The sequence below is a fragment of the Orcinus orca genome, chromosome 3 (genome assembly GCF_937001465.1).
Source record: "Orcinus orca chromosome 3, mOrcOrc1.1, whole genome shotgun sequence".
NCBI classification, from domain to species: Eukaryota; Metazoa; Chordata; class Mammalia; order Artiodactyla; family Delphinidae; genus Orcinus; species Orcinus orca.
In genome coordinates, this window is record NC_064561.1 from 101,225,319 (window position 1) to 101,233,670 (window position 8,352).

Below are 8,352 nucleotides of genomic sequence, written 5' to 3' on the forward strand. Positions count from 1 at the left end.
ATTAAAATAAAAAAATAATAAAAGTTAACAATGTTGCACAAAATATATATATCTAAGGATAGGTAGTATTAACGTTACAAAAAAGAAAAAAGAAAAATCAAATGATCCTATTCCAATATTCACCTGGGGAAAATTGCAGGCAAAGCAATAATATATCAAGGTTTTGAAGATTCATAAGACCACAGCTGAAATGAAAGCATCATTTAGGTTTATTACACCATCACATGAACTTCATGCCCAATCACCCATCTGGTTCATAAGAATCAAGAAAAAAGTCTGATTCCTCCTGTCCGACACTGACTGTAGGACATTTACTTCACTGCCCACCCCAAGTTCTGGGATTGCCACTCTCCCTCATGCTGGAGAATTCTTAAAATATTTTTGAAGCATTCCAGGAAATCATTCATCTCTGCTATTGGGCAAAGTTTAAGAACTAGCATGGGTTCTCAGAGTTGCTTTTTACATAATAGCTTATGTTAGTATAGGACTGTTATCAAACTACTTCCCCAGTAGTTAAGACCTTCCATCCTTAAATTGGTGCAGATAGCTCTGCTAACCTCCCTCAGATGTGAGGTATGATAGCCATGGCACACTGCCATCTCACATGTTACCATCAACTCTAAGTTTATCATCAATATATAAGAGTCTCTAAATTGTGCATTTCCAATTAGGGATTTGTTCTGTCTTCCACTCCTGAGTACCAGGATTCCATCTTCATTTATTTGGAACCCATCTTTATTGTAGGTGTATATCTAGTTGGCAGCCATATAGTGACTTTTTCCACCCTCAGATCCCCACCTCCAGCTATCTATGACCAAGCGCCAGTTCATGTTGCTATTTTTATTGGTTCACCAAACCTGCAGCAGCTTCAATAAGAGTTTATAAACTTAGGTGTTTAAATTTTAATGTTAAAGGTAGTATATATCCGTGTTGCAGATATATACCATCCCAACACTCCTACATGCTGAAAGAAACAAAGGAAGACAGAAGGGAGGGGAAAAGATAAGGAGGAAGGAAAACAGGGAAGGAAGGAGGGAGGGAGGGAGAGAGAAAGAGAAAGAAGGAATGAAGAAAGGAGGGAAGGAGGGAAGGCAGGAAGGCAGGAATTAAGGAAGGAAAATTTCTGCCTTTAACTAGCTGGTTGATTATGGGGAGAAAACTTGCCTGCCTGGGTGTCATTTTTTTTTTCAGTTTTAACATGTAAATCCTTGTTTTGTACAATTTTATTTTTGCAACCATACATTTAATTGAATCTGAGGCCAAGTCCAATATATTAAACAAAGGTTTGGCTGTTCAGTTCTCTGATCTCTGGCTCCCTCAGAATACAGCATGATAATCCCCAGGATAAGAAAATAATAACTACATTTAATGAGACCTTACCATATGTCAGGCATTCTGCTATGACAGTCACATATACTATTCATTTTTCTAGCAAAACAAGCTATTAATATGTACAGGGAGCAGTATGGAGTGTTGGTTTAATAGTTAGGATGCAGAGTCAGTCTGCCAGGGTAGGAATGTCAAGGCTAACCCTTGCTTAACTATATCATTTGAACAAGTTACTTAATTTGTCTGTGCCTTGGTTTCTTCATCTGTAAGAAAGAAATAATATTACTTTCCTTATGGGCATAGTGGTGTGGGGTTTAAATCAGAAAAAGTATCCAAGCACATAATAAATAGTCAATGCCCATGAACCATTCTTATTAGATCCAATTTATAGGTTAGAAAAGTGGGGCTCAGAGAATTTAAGTAACAATCCTAAATCACATAGCAATCAAAGGTCATAGCTAAAGATCAACCCTGTCTGCAACGCCTAAGTCATGCTCCTATCCACTATATTAGATGATTTCTTAGATCCTCACCTTGAGATCACCCATAATTTTGTGATATATTCACCCAAAGTTAAGTCATCAAACTGTTCTTACATTTTAATTGGCTTATGTTTCTGACAAACTGATTTTTAGTAATTTTAAAATACAGAATCTAGCTACTTTGGTATTGCTGTTTGTAAACTATTGTTATACATATGTGAAAATAAAAACCTTTTAAACAGGTTCATAGTATTATATCACATGATATCCCATAATCACTTTCACTGATTCTTGGTCATTATATTTTTTTTCCAGATTTTAGGGAGAGAGATTTTTGGTTTTATTTTGTTACTAAAACCATATTGAAATAAATATGCATTTATAAAAATCTCTGTGCACTGGCATGACTCTATAGGAATTTCTAACATTGATGACATTAATACCACTGTTAAAAAAGTATGTGCTTTTTATACTATGTTACATACTGCCGAATCTCCCTTCAAAAAGTTACACCAATTCACATGCTCATGTGAGTCTATTTCCCCTCTCTCTTGACATTTTTTAAAATAACAACATAATTTAAGAAAAAAATTTTTTTTGAATTTTACTTTATTTTTTTATACAGTATGTTCTTATTAGTTATCCATTTTATACATATTAGTGTATATATGTCAATGCCAATCTCCCAATTCATCACATCACCAACCCCCTTGGTGTCCATACGTTTGTTCTCTACATCTACGTCTCTATTTCTGCCCTGCAAACCAGTTCATCTGTACCATTTTTCTAGGTTCCACATATATGCATTAATATACGATATTTGTTTTTCTCTTTCTGACTTACTTCACTCTGTATGACAGTCTCTAGATCCATCCACGTCTCTACAAATGACCCAATTTTGTTCCTTTCTATGGCTGAGTAATATTCCATTGTACTTATGTACCATATCTTCTTATCTGCAAGTACATTATGCTGGTTGGCTTTTTATTTATTATTTATTGATATTCTACTGAATATTTTTTAAAGATTTGAGGTAGTTTATAGCTTCAACATACATATAAATGTGACTGTTCAATTTAAAATATAAACAGTAATACATACCAATAAAAAGAAGGACAAATACATCAGAAAACTCGGAAGGATTTACTCCTGAATGCCTGGCACTTCTAGGCAACAGAGATATGGTAAAGAGTAAGACAGATAAGTCCCTGGTCTCATATAGCTTATATTTTAGTAGAATAAATAAATTAAAATATGAATAAATGTTATTTCAGTTAGCAAAGAAGGCTATCAATAAAGTAAAACAGTGTAACAATGGGCAGAGTTATTTTAAATAGATTAATTTAAACAGAGAGGTAATATGACTACATTTCTATACTAGAGAACAATTCAAGTGGAAGCAATCAGTAAGGTTTTAAGCACCAGTTGGAAGACAGAAAAGCTCTACTGTAAGACAGATGAGCTGCTTGGTGGATCCATGCCTTAGATAATAAGGGAAAACAGGCAGCTTATGGCAAATCAAACGTTAAACAAAATGTTCTCACTTCCAGATGTTATGTTTGTCCTCTCATTTTCAACAATTCATGGAAATCACTGATTCCTAATCATTTACCATATGCAGTGGAGAGACAGAGGGAATTAAATCTCATATCCAATAATGGTCAATATAAAGAAAGCCAAAAGAGTAGAAAACAACCAGACATGCTTCACTTCCATAACTGGCTAATACAAAGAATCCCCCCATCTTTCAATGAAACTGTTTTCAGGCTCCTCAGAAGACCTCCAAGTTTTCATTCCAAAGTAAAGATATGAAAGTTAAGTATGATTTCCTGAAACTCAGGGATGAGGCAAGACAACCAGAGTATTTATGAGTCTCTTATACTGTCATTCTAGAAACTGTAGAATGTTAAGCAGACTACTGATTCACTAGAGAAATACTCCTCGTCATCTCAGGTTTGTTTATTACAACAGACAAAGGAGAGACGTAGCTCATAGATCAGCATGTCATAAAATGGAGACAGCTCACTGCTAAGGGCAAATTTAGAACTCTGAATGAAGAAAAGATATGTGCCCACACTGCACCCAGACACAGAAATCCAAGTGAGATAATAAGGGTGTCAAAATTATAACTGCCATATATAGCACAAGAAAGTTCATAAAAAAAATTTAATTCTAATGTTGTAATTAGAAATTAATGGAAAAATCTCAACAAAACCTTCAGAGTGAAAACACAGCCCAGGGGGATCCATCTGAAATCATTTTCCAAATTAATGATTAACTGTCAAAGGACCTATACAAGCAAAAACAGAGAAGATTTTTAAATTATGTATGTATAATTCTATGATGATAAATTTGAAAGCATCAGTGAGCTGTTCTCCTTTCTGGGGAAATAGTTATGTTTAGTTCAAATAGAAGGACAAAACCTTCTAGGAAAAGAAAAAAAAGAACTGTGGGGAAAGAAAAATCACAAAATATCTAGTAGGGAGGGGAATTTCCCCCTCTTTTCCCTCTTAGCTCTTTTGGCTAGCAATTAAAATGACATAAAGCAGATTAACAAGAGAAAAACAAATTTATTTTGCACATATGGGGAATCTACATAAGCATGAAGAATCTCAAAGACAATAAGGCAAGATGAGGTATATATATTGTTCTGGACTAAGAAGAAGAAGGTAGGGGTCTGGGACTTCAAAGGAAAGGAAAGTAATTCACAGGAAGATGAAAATAACTAATTTTTGGTAAACAAATGTTTGCTGGGCCACCTAGAGACAACAGGACAGAAAGGACTTTCATCAAATGGGCCTTGCTAGGTTCCTTCCTGTTTACCACACTTAATTCAATACTTTACTATAGTTATCTATGGTGATAACTCCTTTCTGGAACAAGCTTTCTGTCTTAAATTTTTTAGGCAGTAAGCGTGAAGTTCAAAGGTTCTTCCTGAGTCTTTTGGGTCCTGCTTCTTTTCAGCTCTTAATAATCCACATGCCAGAGTGGCACATCTTGGAGCAGCTTGCCCTGAACCCCCCATCAGTCTCAAAAGAAAGTTTTACCAGAAACCTCTTTTCACATTCTCAAGGAAGAGATAATTGATATAAACTCCATTAAAGAATAAAGGAAAGAGCAACTTTGAATGGAAGACTCTTAATAGAGTTTATTGATGGCCTGATGTAACTTCCTCATAAAAATTAGTGTCCTCATCCAAACCCATTTGTGAAGGAACACCTTTCCTTAAGGCTTTGTTAGCAGCAATATTGCCTTTTTCCTGGTTCCCTCTTGAAACCAAGCAGGACCTTGTGGGGCTCCTGGACACAGAGCCTTTCTGTGTCCCCTGTTTCTTGTTTGTAGGAAATAGGGAAGGTCATGGAGGCTGAAACCTAAGTTCCAAAGGGCAGGTTCAAACGGTTGTTGATCAGGGAAAGGAAGTGATGCAGAGACAAGGGAGGAGCAGTCAAAAAATAATAGTGCAGCCTTGGGGCAGAGTCCAGGTTCTGCCTCAAGGGATACACATAATAATATCTTTGAGCTCTTCTACAAAACTAAAACCCCCAACAAATGGAAGATGTTAACTACTTGATGAAGCAATCTTCATTCCAGAGAAGGTCACAGTTTGATAACCTCTGAGAACCAGAGAAGCTCATCAGGTGACCACCTGAGGCCAGATTAAAGGAGTGAAGGCCCTGCACACACCCTGATCCTTATCAGCAACCCCACCTTTGAACCATTGCTATAAAACTCCTCACCAAACCCCTGGGTTGGGGCACACAGTTTTTGAGGGTACAAGCCCACTATGTCCCCCCTTTGCCTGGCAAAGCAATAAAAATATTTTCTACTTCACCCAAAACTCATCTCCAAGATTCAATTTGGCACTGGTGCACAGACGCCAAGTTTTTGGCATCACTCTCAATTCCTTTCTAATCAGAATAGACATTAACCAAAGGGGTGGTGGGAAGAAAAGTTTCTGATGTTATGTTTCTTAGGAGTCTTTGGCCTTGCTCTTTGATGTTCCAGGATGTATACCAATAGTATCAAGTCCCTGATTCTAACTTTGAAGAGCCTTATTTACCTTAATGTTACCAGTGGGAGGAATTTGAGAAGAAAACTTTCCAAAGCAATTAGTTTGATACAACTCAAAGAACAAAGGAACAACAGGAAAGACATTATGCAAATGTGTGGCTTTTCCAAACTATACTGCCTTGAGAAAAGCTTGGTCAGATGCCTAGCAGAAAATGGCACAAGGAGAAGATTGAAATGTTCTGCTGTTCTACACTCACTTACAGCTCTGTTTTAATATTTAGCTTCAATTTGATTAATATTATGCATTCGACACATAAAAATAGGCTTAGAGGAAATGCACATATGAATAAAGACACGAATATTTCTAAATAAGATATAAGCAAATTAAACTCAACAGTGCATCTACCATGACCAAGTTGGTTTTAATTTAGGAATACAAAGATTTTATAATCATAGGAAATCCCTTTTAACAGAAATGTGTTCAAATAAGGGAACACTTTTGACAATCTCAACAGACTCCAAAAGGACATGTGATAATATTCAATACTTAATCCTGACACATATTTTAAGAAATGAGCAATTCACCATTATGTATCTTAAAACAGTATTTTGGACAATTAAATTCTAAAGGTTTTAGTAACGAGACTAGAATACTACTTTCCCAATATTATTTAATATTGATAACACCCAAAAAAATGTAGTGTAAAATTAATTATAATTAATAATTAAGTAGGGTAGCCTTATAAGAAAAAAGTAATAAAAGCTAATGAGTAAAATTAGTTACCATTGTCAGGGAGAAAACAATCTTCCTCTGCTCTTCTAGCTTCTCCTGGTTGGTCTAAGAATTAAACTGATGTGAGACAAATTAACAGGAGAAAATCAAACAAAAATTTAATAACAAGTATACATGGGAAAGATCCAGGAAAACTGAGTAACTCACCAAAATGATCAAAGCCCTCAACTTAAATACCATCCTCAGCTAAAGACAAAAGAGGATGTTGAGGGTGGAGAGACTCAGTTATGGGAGGTTACCAGGAAAAGTACAGTAAACAAGGGTGACTGTGAGTTACACAGATTTAAGTCACTGCCATCTCCACTGATGTTTCTGGAGATTTGGTCATCCTCCTCTTCTAGGTAAAGAGAAGGAAACACCCTTACAAATGTAAATCTCCCATACCAATGCAAGCGTTTCTTACAAAAAGGCAACTCCTAATTGTTTTTAGAGCCCTTCCATGTCTGCTGTTTCTCAGAAAATAACCAGCTTAAAACAATATGCCAAAGTGACATATTTCAGGGTGGCAAATTCTTCTCCCTTAAACTATAAACTACAATTTAAAAATTCCAGTCATATAGCAAGCACAATCTAAGTATTTCATATATTTATGAAAAACATCTAAAATATTAAGATTTGAGTAAATCATGAGCCATTCCATTTTTATAAATCAGAAAACTGATTTATGTAAAAGTATAGATTCTTCCAAAGTAATATCTAGAGTTAATGCCACTGCCAACAAAATTCAGATGGATTTTTTTCTCAAGTTAGCAGAATGACTCTCAAGCTTATACACAGGAGTTAATACATCTAACAGGTAATATATTTTTGACAAAGAAAAATAATAGAGGAAAATTTTTTGTGCTAAACACTAAAAATATTATGTCGAGGAGGAAGAAATGTTCTTCTATCCTTCGAAGTTCATCTGGTTAGTCTAAGGATTAAACTGATGTGAGACAAATTAACAGGAGAAAAACAAAAATCTAATACTACATATACATGGGAGACACCAAGGAAAACTGAGTAACTTGCTCAAATGACAGAAGCCCTCACCTTAAATATCATCCTCAGCTAAAGATGAAAGGGGAGAAAGTCAATTATGGCAGGTTACCAGGAAAAGCACAGTGAATAAGGGTAAGATTGTTATACATATTTAAGTCATTGTCTTATCCAGTGATAAGAGTAACTAGAGATTTGGTCATCCTCCTCTTCCTAGTTCAAAGAAGGAGACACCTTAACAAATGGAAATTTCCCTTATAAATGTAAATATCTCTTACAAAAGGGTAACTCCTACTTGGTTTTCAGAGTTTCCCCCAGCCTGCTGTTTCTTAGAAAATAATCAGCTTAAAATAATTAATATGCCAGTGACATACTTTAGGGGGGAAAATCATCCTCCCTTTCAATTACAAATCTACAATTATAATATAATCTGATATTGGCAGGAAATTTTACAGATATAAAAAAGTCATAAGGATATTCCTGAAATAGACCTTCGTATAAAAAGAATTTAATATGTGATATAAAGGACAATGGAGACCAATAACAAAGGGATGAATTATTCAAGAGAAGGTGGGAAATAATTAATTATTAAAAAAATCTTATTTACACTATATAGCATACTGCAATACGAATCTCAAATGAATTTGAGTTAAAGGATAAAAAAGCATATCAGAAAAATAAAGACTTATAGAATCAATTTCAGAAAGGGCAAAACTTAAAGAGTAAGTAGTAAATAACTCAGACAGGAAAAGAAATACA